This window comes from Sylvia atricapilla, chromosome 2, assembly GCF_009819655.1.
Source record: "Sylvia atricapilla isolate bSylAtr1 chromosome 2, bSylAtr1.pri, whole genome shotgun sequence".
NCBI classification, from domain to species: Eukaryota; Metazoa; Chordata; class Aves; order Passeriformes; family Sylviidae; genus Sylvia; species Sylvia atricapilla.
The window spans coordinates 98,679,343-98,695,257 of NC_089141.1; positions in this window are offsets into that span (position 1 = coordinate 98,679,343).

Below are 15,915 nucleotides of genomic sequence, written 5' to 3' on the forward strand. Positions count from 1 at the left end.
AGTATTTATTAATGTTCTGAGTACAGTATTAATTCATGGTCTAAAAGATATCAAGAGTTTACTGGGGCATGTCTGTGGACCCATCTGAAATGAGCAGTATCTTGCACCATGTCAGTGTGAAAGCAGTAACGTGAATAAATGTGAATTGGAATATGTTTACAGCTTTCAACTGTGTGAGCTTTTGCCATGTTGTGGAAGAGACAGGAGGGCAATGTCTAAGCATTACTGTTTTCTTCTTCCTGTCTTCAAAGGTGTGAGATAGTGAATGTTTCATTACCTAAGTGGTACCACAAAATTTTAGTCAGGTTTAACGAAGGGCAGGCAGGCAATAGCAGAAACTGATGAACAGCTATTTTTCATGTAATAGTGCATTGTAAAACACTCGTTTTTCAGCAAAAGCTATCAGCAATTCAAGGTGTGATCTCCAACCTACATTTTTTTCTACTGTCTTCACAGAAATCTGTGAAGAAAGAGTGCCAAAACCTGGCTAACAGATTGGAGAAACAGGTCTACTGTAATGTTTGACCCAGAACAATTCCTGTAGCAGGTACCATCTATTCTGGAATAGGAACACAGTGTCCTGCAGATAACAAACTTCTAAAGTACCTGAGCTATAAGACAGCAATGAAGCTGCACACCTGATAAATAAAACTGCTGCCAAATGAGGCCATAAACCAGTCACTGTAGCAGAATATTGGGTTTTTAATGGCCCTTGTCCTCTTTGATGATGATCCTTTTCATTACCACACCAAAAGACAAATGAAAGCTGGTAAAACTTAGTCCTGGGTTTGCTCTGTGTTGGTAGAGGAAAGTCGTGCGTGCAGTGTAAAAGCACTGAGCCCTGTGTCTGCAGCTGATTTGGGATGCTGGTGGGAGCTGCTGTCTCCAAGGACTCAAACAAGCTCTGATGCCAAAGGCAGAGCTCTGAAAATTTCACCTGATTTCCCCTTTTGTCCTCTTGGTGAGATTGGGCAGGCAGGTAGGTGAGCTCAGGATGGGGCCACACCGCTGTGCTGGTGTGCTGCTAAGGGTAACACTGCCCTGTTCCCCCACCAGCCTTGGCACTGCCAGCTGTGTGTCACCCCCTCCTGCAGTTATCAGTGCCCCCACATCCCAATCAGGCTGAAAACTAATGGGATAGGGTTATTTTACAGATGAGTCAATTCTCTTGCTTGGCTGACTGTGTCACTATGATGTTAATTGCAATTTACTGAGCTATCTGAAGTCCTCATTTATTAAAATTTTCAGTGTTTCCCCTAATCTTTATTATGAAGTCACATACAGTACCAGAAGCTCAGTCTGCAGCACTTTCAGAGAGTTTGGTTGAGTTCTGAGCTGTTTATGACATTTCAAAATGAGAAAAATTTATCTGGCCTAAGGTATTTTTATTAAATATTTTCTTTAGCCTTGTAAGAATTTAATCAAAGGCAAGCAAGAATTACATACTTCAACAGCAAACACACCAGGTGTGCTACACAATGTGTCCTCCTGTTTGGTAACAAACAAGAGATTACTGTTCTACAAGAGACTTCAAGAGTTTCTGAATTTTTGTTTCTGAGGGAAGGGGCTAAAATCATAAATCATGAATTGTAAAAATGAGAAAATCGTAAATATGGGGAAAAGAGCACTGTTATAACTCCCTTAGGGCTATGCTGAATCAAGTACCTACTCAATACCCTGCCTCCCTGAGAAAGGTGTAGTTTTGAACACAGGAGAGCCATGAAGATTGAGCACTGTAGATTTAAATAAGTGCTATTGATTATATACTTTCCTTTGAAATAGGGGTAGTGACTCCTCCAAGAAGAGGAGAGATGGTTATGGCTCTGGTCTGAAAAGTGCTTTCCAGAAATGCAGCTGCAGGTTGCCCACATATGTCACAGCCTCACTCCTACCTAGCACTGCTGGTTGAACTTGATGACCTTAGAGGTCTTTCCAACCTTGATGATTCTGTGATTCTATAATTCCTTTTAACTTTGTTTTGGCATCTGATAGGCATGAATTTAGGGGGAGCTCCAGGCAAAATGCAATCTTTTTATCAGAATCTAAGATACATACAAGTTATTTTAATATCTAAAAAAATTAGATCAAGTCTTTTCAAATAAGGTTCCAATTTTCATTAACATTCTTCATTTTATTCAGATCCCTGGCTCCCTGCTCAATATCTTTAAGACAATTGGGTGGGTCTGTGAAAAAAAAATACATTGAAAATAGTTCCTTGCAAAAAGTATTTCACAAACTTGCACTCATTTTTTAATATCATTAAAAGAGCAAACCTGAGGTTGGAATTGATTCTCTCTCATCCTCATATTAAAATAATGAAAAACATCAATGCAGCAGTTGAAGTCAGGGAAGGAAGGAAAATTCAAGAAAGTTTTCTGACATATTGCAGCATGTAACTGAAATATTTGTAGCTGCAATTTTTTATGTGTGTTTCCCACTCCTTGTTTCATTACCTTGGCTGCAAAAACACGATGTACTTTACACTGCTGCAGCAGCCTGATCCCTTATCTAGGGCTCTCGCAGTGTTTGCTGGCACAGCTGCAGTGCTGATTCTTTGAACCGGGAGCGTTGTCTGCAGCAGTTTGTTTGTTTGGTAAATTTTCAAAGTGCCGAAGATAAAACCTGTGCCCAAGCATACCCCAAGAAAAGCTGTGCCCAAGATAAAATCCTGGCAGGCAGCTCCAGCATTGTGCGCTCAGGTACTGCCCGGTCCTGGGAGGCTTTGCAGTCCCTGGCTGTGACCCTGGGATGGCTCTCCACCCTCCTTTCAGCTCTGCTCTCTCCATCAGCACTGGAAGCATTGCCGTAGTGACTCAGACCGTGTTGTTTAAGGAATGCTGTGTTTCAGTGTCCCTGAAATGCCTGGCTCCTGGGAGACTGAGGAATTTTCCACACTGGGTCCACGTCTAAAAGTGGAAAGGTGAAATTCCCTTTGAACCAGGCAGCCCTTTGGGTTCAGTCTGCCCTGTCCTGTGTGACACATGGCATTTCAACTATCTGCAGGGTGGGGGTGTGGGAAAATGGTCTCTGGGTCAGAATGTGTGTGTTCCATAGCTGGGCAGTATTGCTGTTCCCCACGGGGCTGTGCTCTCCTCCTGGGTCACAAGCGCTACCAGCAGAGTCACTGAAAGTACGTGGATGCCATTTGCTCCATCAGTGTTAAATGCAAAACTGATGTTAAACAGGAGTAGATCCCATATCTGAAAGGGGACTACATGGAAGTTGGAGAGGCACTCTTCATCAGGAACTGTAGTGATAGCATAGGTGGATTCAAACTGAAAGAGAGGAAGCTTACATTTAGACATACAGAAGAAATTACTTACTGTGAAAGTGGTGGGGCACTGGAAGAGGATGTCCAGAGAAGTTGTGAATACACCATTCCTGGAAGTGTTCAAGGCCAGGCTGGATGGGGCTCTGAGCAGCCTTGTCTAGTGGAAGGTGTCCAGGCCCATGAGAGGAGGGTTGGAACTAGATGGTTTTTATGGTTCCTGCCAAACCAAACCATTTTTTGATTCTATATTGAGTTATGTTCATTGTTATATTGAGTTATGTCCAGGCTTTCTCAGGAGAAATTAAATAGAATGAAACATTGTTCTTCATTAGGAATTTAAATTTCTCTGAGATTCCCAAATTCCCTTCCTGAATCTGGTGGGAGATGAAGATGCCAAGTAAATCACAGCTTTCAGCTGTTCTTGCTTTAGTTTAGGATTAATCCTTGCAATTTGGCTCTAAAACTATTTATTCTAGGTTTGAAAAATCATCACAAAGGATCAAAAAGTACAGAAACTTGCTAATACTGACACCAGGTAAACAATTCAGATTCCTCATGTCTGTCTACAAGAGGCATTTTCCTTGCAGTACTTCTAAATATTGCCTTTGAGAAAATGTTTAAATATGTCAAATCAAAGGTGTTGATTCTGCTGCATGGCAACAATAGGTGCAAGCAAGAAAAAATACCAGATGGAGGAAAGGAAGAGTTTTACTTTTAAAAACAAATATTTATTTATGAAAACACTTGTTGAACTCAAATAGTTATTTTTTAAAATCCACCAAATATTATATAAGGTAATGAGTTTTGCTTTGGTTTAAATAACAAACAAAATTTTAAAGCATATCTATCCACCTAACAAGAAAACAGGAAACCTGTTACTGATATGTGTAATCCTGATTCTCCCAGTTACCTTGATTTATGTGGAATGAATGCTATAGTTAAAACCCAGGAAGATTATACTTTTATGCATGGTTTGGCAGAAATAATATACCTTCTTCTCCATTTTTCTGACAAAATACAATTTTTTACAGCAGAAAACCATCTGTGTGTATTCAGTAGGGAAAAAAAACTCTTTCAACCTTCTATAAAGGCAAGAAGCTCAGTGCTGCTTATCTGAGCAGTGAGCAATCCTCTGAATGTTAACTGCTCATTGTTAGTGCTGGGCCATGATAACAGGGTAGCTTATCCTCTCCATCCTAGGAAACCACAGCAGGGCCTCTATCATTCACCTTAAATCATAAGAAATTACCAATATTTCCCCCTCCAAGAAGAAAATGGCAGTTCAGGGATGCAAGGAAATATTTTGATGGCATTTTTCAAACCTAAGAGCTTTCTGCACCTTACTGAAATATTTGTGCTAGCCTCACTTCTTTTTAGGGTTGTTTTTTTGTGGTTTTTTTCATACATATGACACAACCTTTATATGTGATACTGTATTTTAACCCTGAAACCCATGGATGGAAGATAGCTGATTCTAGCTGATTTGGGTCTTCTGTAAATTGATATTTAGGAATAGAAAAATTGTTGTTAGGCTGTAACATGTATTTTAGCTACAGACACCCCTCCCAGGTGAGTTCAGCCTGCCTGAGGGGGGCTCAGCAGATGAGCTGGACAAGCAGCTGTTCCTGCAGCCCTCCCTGGCACAGGGTGTTTCTTGCAGGAGCAAGATCATCTCACATGTGCTCTGCAGCCAGACCCTCCCCAGAGCCAGCAGCCCTGGGCCAGCCTGGTGCTCACACACTCCTGGTCAGACCACCTTGCCCCTGAGCCCTCTCTCCTCTCAGAAGGGCTGGCAGGGTTCTGCCCCTGCCATCCTGCCTGCAACTGGGCTGTAAGCAGCTAGACAGCCTCCTGCTGCACCCTTGAAGAAGAGGCTGTACACATCTCCAAGTTGTGCTTCAGTCACCTCAGGTGCTTTTTGCTTGAGCCCAGGCTACAGATCTCCTGTAACTATCCCTAGGAAGCCTGAAGTTTAATTGTACAGGCCACCTTGAAAGGCTCAGCACCTTGAAATTTCTTAGACGTTCATGAGGATTCACCCTTAAGCCATGAGTCCTCACACAAATGGGGCAGCTGTGCAGGGCATGCCACAAAAGGGATGAAAGTGTTCCCTTTGGAAAGAGTCCTCCCTTGGAAAGTCCCTCACTGCTGGCCAGCTGGATTAGTATCATGTGTCTACCATGCACTTCATAATAATTGAGCACAGCAATTGTAAAACCTTGAAAGAACAGAGACTTCATAACATGCTGCTTAATGCTGAGATTATCCATGAAGACTATGTCTCATTTTATATTAAAATCACATCTAAAACTCATTTTATAAGTGCCTAATTGCTTGTTTATGGAAATAGCTACTTCAAATGATTTCTGTGATTAGCTTGACTGTTTTACTGTAAGTGGATATGAATTAAAGAGAATCAGCCCTAGAATTCTTTTGAAATAGAAGATTGAATCTATCTTAATGTAAATTAATTACACATAATGGCAAAATGCCTGCCTTATGCTGAACATCTCTTTGTAAGTGCTGCTCTGTGTTTTCAAGGCAAGTCAGGTCCACCCAGTATGTTGCTTTGAAGTGAATGGATCTGGGCTTTGTGTCAGCACTTCCAGCTGCAGAGTCAGACAGTGTATTACCCACACCAACATCCCTCTGCAGCTGGGTTTTAGTGGAGGTGGATTCAAGACCAGGCTCCACACTGAGACAGAGAAGGAAGACTATAACAGCTGTCCATTGAGCAAGTCTTCTTGTCCAAAGCATTTCCAAGGCTTAAAGGAATGAAAATAATATAATAATGATGATGATGATGATGATAATAATAATAATAATGATAATTATAATAATAATAAAGTGATGTTTCTATCTGTGTTTTATGATTGGTGTAAACCCAAGTCTAAGCAGGTAGAAATGGGTGGCCCACTGGTCCTGGAGGTCAGCAACAAAGTTGAGCATAGCTCCAAAGGTGTGAGGTGCCACTCTCCTACCTGTAGCACTGATAAAAGCAGGCACCCAGCCTTGCTGAACACCCACCTTGTCCTCACCAACCCACAGACACAGACAGGCACATCCAGTGCACATCATACCCCTGTTTTGGACACCTCACTTTGCATGAGAGGCAGTGCCCCATTTTTGATCTCTCAGACCAGCTCTAGCTGACCACATGGGCTGAAGGCCCAACTTTTAAATGGCTGGTGTCTGTGCAGCTAAGTCCCACCACACTTATACGAGTGTCTCTGCCCAGGCCCCCTCTCTGTCCAGCCTTGTCTCCCTGCTGGCCAGCAGAAGGTTGCACCTGATGCCCCATTATTCTGTTCTCACCACCTGTCACCACCATCTCATGTCACCTTAGGCAGGCTCTTCAGAGGGTTTAAGAAGGAGAAGGGGTTTTTTACTCCCCATAATTCACCTTAATGAGGCACATAGGAGACCTCTTATGATGGTGGTTCAGGTCTTTGCTAATTTGTCCCTCTGGGGTTGTCAAATTCCCCACTGGCATGATAAGGGGAACTGACTGTGAAAACACTCCCAATGGCCACAGGGACACTGTGGGACAACCTGCTCAAGCTCTGTTAGACCAGAAGTCTAAGTTATGGCCTGTCTCCCCTGTGCCATGTGTTTACTCATGTAAACAGTCAGCAGACTGAATAGGGAGGAAAAGTCAGAATAAAAACATCTTATTGCCACAGATTCATTCAGAAGAAGGTAATAGCAAATCCAGAAAGTTCTCAAGCCAATCTCATGCCTACAATACTTACACTGTTGCTATCAGAGGTAGGTAAAGAGCAATGAAGGTTAAGAGCAAGAGCAATGTCCTTGGTCTGATACACACTCATATGTGCCATGAAAGGGACAATCTGTAGGAACAACATAATTTATTGATGACCAAAAGGAAACTTGGGAAAATCGGGTGTGTTCCTCCCTGTAAATGTAGTGTTACATTTCAGGAAGGAGGCAAGCTGCGTAGTACCATCTGAGGGACAGAGTCTAGGTTGAAAAACACTCAAATTTTATGTCCTCACTCAGCAGGTAGCAGTCTCCAGGCAGCACTCACCTCTTTCCAAGAAGTGGAGCCCTTTGAGGGAGTGGTGAGAGCTGAACTCAGGAAGGCATTTCAAGTTCCGTTGTTTGTTCATGGAGGAAAAATCGTTGAGCACTTCTAATCGTTCTGAATATGCATTCAGGACCAGTTGCTGGCAATCTAGAATAAGCCAAGAATCGATTGAGGAAGGGTGGCAATCCATTACCGTGACATGCACTTAAAAATATCTTAAAGAGACCACATAGTATTTGCTTTTTATAAAAATTGTAACAGCAAGATGAGAAGCCACAGACCAGCTTTATTAGCAGTGCACTCTGAGGACAGCTAAAGACACAGCCCACTTCATTCCACTTTCCAAGTGCGTGTGTGCAAAACCTTAGTTACAAACTACAAGATAGCACGTATTTCATAAAATGTGTGTAAATTTGATATCTCCTATGAATATTATTTATTGCTTTGTAAAGTAATGTATGTATGCATTCAGCCATCTGTACAGAATGTAAATATATTGAATTGTTGTGCACAGAGGCAATGCAGTTTATTTTATCTGAAACATGCTTTGCTTTTCTTTTCCAGAGGCAGTATAATCTGCTATGAAAAACAGTGAAAAGTAATTTCCCTATTAAAAGAAAATTTGCATTAATGTCAATGTCTCAGCTCTCTTGAAATCATATTTAGAAGGAAATTTAGAGGAAAAAAGTCAGAAAGTGAAAATGTGTTGTAATTTGGATTTTTTATGTGACTTTGTATTTTCTATTTTTATACACTATGCTTTTAAATTTGTGTATTAATGGCCTCTACATAAATATGGACTCAGCTGAAGACTGTCAAATGTGAATATTGAATTGCACAAAACTTACAGCTAATAAAGCATGACAGACAAAATAGATGGCATCTGTTGCTTTTTAGTTAGAAGAAACCCCACAAGTTTCATAGGCATCTTTATCCACTTGCTTTTGTGTCAGTTTTCAAGCATTAGAAAGGGTTATCTTCCGGTGACCAAATAGACAGCACCAGAGGCTGTGCCACCAAAAATCCCACTGAGAATCCCAGTTTGCTCTCATGGGCAACACTGGAGTGGCAACAGGTGTGCAAACCCAAAGGGCTTGGCAGAAGTTTTTGTGATGTGTAGTACTCCCATTTTTGCTGCAGCAGCAGCATAAATGTGGATGCAGTACCAGGAGGCTGTGAAGGGAGCAGAGGACAGAGGAGGCCATAGCCAGAGCAATGAAAAGCTGCAGTCAGCATTGCCTGTAAAAACAGAGGGCTCAGAGCAATTGTGTTAGAATAATTGGATACATATAACAGTTATTGGCTGTGAAACTCAGCTGCATAAGGTTGATTAATTAATGGAAAAATACAGAGGCATGTTGTGAAAGCTCTCCTGTGATATGTTGGCATCAGTGGGCTTTGTGTCTGGCTCACTGGAAAGAAACTGTGAGTAACCTTTGCTGCAACATCCATACTACTTTGAGCATCTGTTACACAACAGTTTTGGCCCTCTAAGAATCAATTGCAACTCACAGCTTGAAGGAGATGTTGCTTTTGTGGAGAGTTATTGCACTTGAGGTCATCAATTCAATCCACCAAGTCTGTGGATCTTTTCTGTCCTCATTGCAAACATTGTGAGCTGGATGCAGATCTCAAGAATGTAGAAGTGCTGCAGGAGGCAGAATGTCACACTAACTTCAATTTCTTCTGCTTGGCATTGTTTGATTCGGATTCGCAATGTAGCTCACACTTTGTTCCACGTTTCACTTACTGTTAATAAATAGTATTATTTAAAACTTAAACAGTATAGACAACTGACAAAAGTCTGTTTATTGGAAAGATTCTCTTTACATGTTTATGCCATCCCTCATTTAAAACTTCAATTTCTTTTTCTATCCTGTTGGCTAGTGTTCTGTTATATGTCATACAAAACTGCTTCTTATATTGCATTACCTAGCAAGTGATCTGTGTATTATAATATTAAACACTATGAAATAATCTGAATACTGCATTTAAGTAGATATTTTTCACAGATTACATGTATCAAAGCAAACCTTTCACTGTGCGTTTAGCATGAAAAGGTGTGGAGTACAGTTATATGCCACTGGTTTAATTTTTTTTTAATGTAGCACTTTGCTCAAATTGGAAGGTCCCTGATACTCACTGGAAAATCTATAGAGAGAAGTGTTGTAAGGCATCTCATAGCACTGCACGCAATGAAGTCTAATTCTACAAGTCTGCAGTCTGGTTTCTTTCTGCTCAGGCAGACAAGGCTAGTACGAGTTGTGCTGGCACATCAGCAATCTCATGACTTGAACACATGAAGGAGTAAAGAGATTCTCTGGGCAACCTTTCTAGAGTCTCACAGTAAAGAAGAATTTCTTCCTGGCACCTAATTTAAACCTGTGCTCCTTCAGTGTGGAGCCATTTCCCCTCCTCCTAGAACTACAGGCCATTGTAAAAAGTCCTGCTCCAGCTCTCTTTTCAGCTGCTTTAGGTGCTGGGAGGCTGATAGCAGGTCACTCCAGAGCCTTCTCCTCTCCAGGATAAACAGCCCCAACTCTCAGGCTGTCCTCATAGGAGAGGTGTTCCAGCCCTTTGTCCTTCTCATGCTGGGTCCCCAGAGCTGGATGCGGAACTCCAGGCGACGTCTCATGAGAGCAGAGTACAGGGAATTAATCCCTTCCCTCAACACCACTTCTGATGCAGCTGAGGACACAGTTGGCTTTCCAGGCTGCAAGCACACATTGCTGGGTCGCCTCTAGCTCCTTGTCTATCAACACCCACAATTCTTAAAACAGCTTTGTCATCTAATACAAAGCATAGTAGAAACAATCACCTTATGCTGCCTGACATTACTTTTAGATAGTAGAAATGTTCTGGAGCAGAACCGTGCTTCTCTTTGTTTCTGCTGCATCTTGTCTAATGTTGACATCAATTACCACTTTTCATTGTATTTCCATTTGCACAGGAGATCTTCAGAACTCTCTACTGGAAAAATGCATTTCTTTGCTGTTTCATACCATCAGACTTAGGGATTTATTAAGATACTCATTTAGAAAATATGTCAAGTCTCTTACCTAGTAGGTTTTATTAAGTATTTTGAGTTTATTAACTTTATTGGGTTTTATTAAGTTTTCTGCCACTGGCCTAAAGGACACCCCTAGCAGAAAATGAAGTTAATGAAGCTTCTTTTTCCATGTTATACTTCTATTAGGAATATTATCTGCACCCTCATTCAGAGCTGGTCAAATGTAAATAAGGATATCTTGACTGGGAGTTACTCTAGGGTCCTTCAGGCCACTTAATTCAGTTTAATCAATATGATTAAGAACTGATTCTTAAGCTTTCTTGTGTGTAAGAACCTCAACTTCTTGCTAGTTCTCCTGGAATAGAGATTATTTGCCTTTGATTAAGGTAGATTATTATTTTCTTTATTAGAATTTTTTAATTTATTTGTAGTAGCCATACTTGAGTTTGTTAAGCTTCAGGAGACAGTGCAGCAAACTTGTGAGTCCAGTTTCCATGTAAGAAGGCAACAGATCTAGTAAATCCCTATATATTCACACAAACACAACAGATCTTAGAACATGCTCTAAAATTCAAATTAAGGCAGAGGATCTACAAACACATTCTCTTGTGCTAAAAAAATTAAATAAAGCATATGATATTGGGGAAACAAATAAATGTTTGCTGAGACAAAAACGTGCTCTCCCTGCTGCCTCACCAGCCCAGGATAATTTTCTGCAATGACACTCTTCAAAGTCTGCCCAGTAGATCTTTTCCAGGAACAAGAGGTGCAGGGAGGACCAAATGAAACCACACTACAGCTGACTTGTGGTGTTTAGTCTGTTGAGAAACTTGAACTGAATCATTTCCAATGTTGGAGATGTTAGAGAAAGTGTTACCTGCAGCACTGGCTTCTTCACAGACTTTTATTAGATGCCATGTGAAAATAAAGCTTCAAAGAAAACAGCAAAGATGGCTGGGGTAAGTCTTCTCAAGCAGTGCAAGATGTTTTTTGATAAAATGAGCCAAGTTACTGTGCCTGATGAAAAGAGTGGAGAGACAACTAAAAAAAAAAAAAAAAAAAAAAAAAAAAAAAAAAAAAAAAGAAAAGTGATGGAGTTATCTAAGAGAAAGACTGAAGATTGGGAAAAAAAAAAAAAAAAAAAAAAAAGACATACAGGCTAGCACTACTTTCAGTGAAGAAAACAGGGTTATCCTACTCTATTTAATGATCAAAACATCAAGACACTTCTCCAAACATTACAGACTCTGCTATTACCTCTGGCATGGGCACTGCAGAGAGCTAGTCTTACCTAGATTAGGCTGAACCCTGTTCATTGAAAAGAGGCAATCACACTGATTTCACCTCTGCTAAACATTTAAACCCTTTTTATTACATTATTTTAAAGAGTATAATTGATATGCTGACTTTTTCAAAGAGCACAGAATCACTTTTCAATCTGAAAATGGTGTTGGCAGCATATGGAAGATGTCAAAGTGGCTGTAATCATAATTTCCAAAAAAGGCAAAGCCACGTGGGTACAGACAAAATAATGACTCTTTGGTTTTAGATTTTGCTTCTCACTGCAGTGAATTTTATAATTGAACTAAATGCAGTATAGACAAAGTGCAGACACCAGGAAAAAGACTGATCTGTGCTTTCATAGGCAGCATTGCCATAACAGCTACACAGGTATCAGGCAAACAAAAAGATAATGTTAATTTTCATGCTTCTAAATGATGAGTTGTAGGAAATCTTGACAGGTTCTTTATAGTCTTTTTGATTAAACATTTATCAGTGTTGTCAGTTAGTTTAAACTATAATCCCAGTGACAAGTTCATCTTCTCCCTGTGTGCTGCAATGATTATGAGCTGGACACACAACAGAACATGGAACACTCCTGCCTTGAGTTGAGGCTGGATGGTCCATTGGCTTCAAAGAGGCTGTGAGAATCTGTTAGACTCCTCTTACAGAAAGATACAGGGAGTGAGGTGTTGGTTAGGGTGAACTATAACCTTCTGCACCTTCCAAAGTGGGCCTGCCTTGAACACTAGAGAGGCATGTGAGTGTGTGCCTTCTCCTGGCTGTATATGAATGGTCCTTGCCTACTGATGGTTGTTCTTGTGTTTTTCTGGCATGGATCTGTGGGTTTAGAGATGCTTTTTAAAAAAAAAAAAGTTCTCAAAATGCAATTTTAATTGTCATTTTAGCTATGTATGGGATGAGTCATTCCTGTGATGAGTGTTGTTGATGGTAAATTCTCCCCTTAAATGGAATATTCTTAGCCACAGATATTTGTTTCAAACCATCCTTAGTCATCCTGAGGCAACTCCCATTTGAAATGGCAGATTCCCACTGAAGTCCTTTCTAATTTTTGGAAAAGATGACACCAAGGCTGAAGAGTGAAATCACAGGCCCACACTTCTTTTCAACATTGCTTCGGTGAACACAGGTCCCTGATAGCATTGAACGGCAGGGGAGCAGCATTCAGGCTTGATGGGGCAGGAGTCTGTCAGCTGCACAGGTTTGTTGGAACTCTGAATCTCTATTCTTTTCCAGTGTCTAATTTCAGCACCAGAAGGTTTGGCCCCTTCTGCAATCTGTCTACCTATCTGCACACAGTTGGGATTGCTGGAACGCTTCCATGTAACTACAGCTTTTTTTTTTTTGTATCACTGTGCATCCAGTCTGCGTACAGCTGATGGAGGATACCTGTCTTTAGGCAGCCTGAGGTAAGTGCAGAGCCTAGCTGGTACCAACACATTCCAGAATTTTCCTCAGGAAGCTCCAAGGTTTGATTCTGTCAGTACCTAGGGGAATGCCTTTCTATGGGAAGCTGCAAATGCAGAAGCAGTCAGGTATGGACATCATGACACCAGCCCTGGTACAGGCTCTTAGCCCAAGTGACCTGGCTCTGCAGCATCAGAGCACTGCAAACTTACACTCCAGGTTGCCTTCCAGTGTCTTGCTTGCAGAGCAGTTTTCATAAGCCAAACAGGAAACACTAGTTGAGCTGAGAGATTCAAGGGCATCTTTCAGTGGAGACATGCTCATATTTGAGATTTATCACGCCCTGCATAAAATCATGACTTGCTGCTTATGCCATGGAAATTTCAATTCCCATGATAATCCAATCTTCTTCAAACCTATTTAAGAGACGCCTTATTATAGCTCTTGAAGGAGATCACAAAGCTGAAATTCCCATTAGATTAATTAACATTTTGAAGGCACACTCCTAAGACACTTTGTGAGAGCCCAGGATGAGAAATAAATTTCATCATGACACCCACTCTGGTACCACCTTCCAAAATGCCCAAACCTTTCAGGGTAGCTCATCACTCATGTGCCGTGAGTGAAATGTTTATTAGATGCTCTGCATCTGTCCTCCCTCTCTTTGCAAAATGTTTTCTTGAATCTCGCTAGACACAAATTCTATTACCATTTTTAAATTGTCTTTCAGAACTTGTTCATCTTCTCTATTCTTCAGTAGTTCTGCAAGTCTCTCTGCATTCCTGAAAGTTTATTTTAGTATCATAGATATCAGAATTTCTTTTTAAATAGAAAGTTTAATCTGTACTTTAATATAGTTCTTATTATCAGCAGGAAATTAGGATAGCATCCAGGCAATTTGCAGAAAACTAGGACATGAGAAACAGCAGTGAGTGAGAAGCCTTCGATAAGTGTATAACAGCAAGATAAATATTTTGGGAATTTATTGCTTATCTTGATTATTTGCCATATTGTTATCTCTGGAGCTGTTGGAAAGAAGTGAGAAAAAAAATCTGGTTTGCCTTTTATTTTTCTGCCGGAATATGCTGAGTTTGGCTAGGATAGAGTTAATTTACTTCACAGTCGCTGGCATGGGGCTATGTTTTGGATTTGCACTGAAAATAGTGGTGATAAGGCACAGAAGTTTAGAATCATAGGGAAGGAAAGCAGAAAGGAAGGAAGGCAGGCAGGAAGGCAGGAAGGAAGGAAAGAAGGATCACCAGTCACAGCTCCAGCTTTGATCCCGCTAAAGGGGCGTGTAGTGTCCTGGGATGTGTGCACCCTGGCTTAACAGGGTTACCTATTTATAGGTAAGTGTAAGAAACACGCTAGAGCTAAGTTTCTTGCTTTCTATGCTAATTAGTTATCACACAGTTTGTTTTTCTAGATCTTGCTGGAAATGGGTCAGAGGGCTTCAGGAATCTCTTTCTTGGAAATGGTAGAACACCTGCCCATGGGAATTGGCTGCATGGGGCTGAGCTGCCAGCTGGGGGTAAACCAGGGCATAAATCTTGCTGTCATTCAGAGTGACCTGCAACAGATGGAAGGGTAGACCCAACTTCCCACTCTCATGATATGCTGTCAAGACACAAATATATACATCTTTTTCCCCCCTAGTGGATGTTTCTCTTTGTGAAATTAAAGGAGATGAAGCAGAGATTCATTTCTTCTGGCTGTGCCAGCTGAAGTAGAACAGATGACTTAAAAGACCCTCCAGTGTTCACTTTAGTTCAGGGATGTAATTCCCACCCTGACTCCCCCATAACCCTCTTCCAAAGGCTAGAAGAAGGAATAAAAATTATTCTTTGCTTTTCATATTTTGGACAAAATCACTTTGGACAGCCCATTAAGCATCCAACTTTACCCCTGTCTCTCTCTAGGAAAAGTTTCCCAGCTAAAAGCTATCCACTTTGCAAAGTATGACACCAACTTTTGGAGTTTGCACACCCCCTTCATGCTCTGCTCCTGCTCTCTCTGAGGTCCGTTGCCTTCATGGTCCCCTTCAAAGAGAATTGGTTGTGACAGTTGTATCTGAAGGCTTTTGCAGCTAGTAAAAATACAACCGTGGCTTTTGGAGACCTGTAGTTCATGCCCTGATTCCATGAAAGCTCTAGTAATAAGTTATTCTACCTCACACAGTGATGAACAGTGACTGATATTTGAGAGCTAAGTCAGCCTTTCACAAAAATTTCATTACTCTGTTTCACCAGGTCAAAAGGCTTAGGAAACAAGACACTTAAAGAGCTGTGACCAAGGGAGCAGTGAATGAGCAGGAAATGAAAAGGGCTTGTTGCCTGCAGCAGCACTGACTCAGGAGGAGCTGTCTGAGAAGGGACCCTCATTGTTCTGGCGTCTCCATTACCGGGGAGAGGAATGAATTCTTCGCTGCAGCACCTCACCCAGGAAACACAGCCAGAGCCCATGGGTTGGGTTGTCAGTGGGAGCAGAGTATGTCACACTGCCATTTCAGTATGTACCCACTGCTCCTCCTCCTTGCTGTCCTGATAACCCATTCCTTCTCTCCTCTGCATTTTTACTTACAAGAAAATACTGTGATCTGTATGCATTAAGTATTTGATAATCCATAAGCAAGTTGTATGACCATCACGCATACTTTACTGGAAATGCAAATTATACTCTATTCCCTTGTGTACTTTTAAAAAATATATAATTCCTCTATGTAACATTTTGTCTGATTATTCCAGCTGTTTATATATTATCTTTGAGCTAATTAAATTATGGCAGATGTAAGGGTAATATATTACAGAATGGAGACAGTGTTTATTGTTTACTGCAGGGTTAAGAAGGTAAGAGAGCAAATCTGACAACACAGGACCA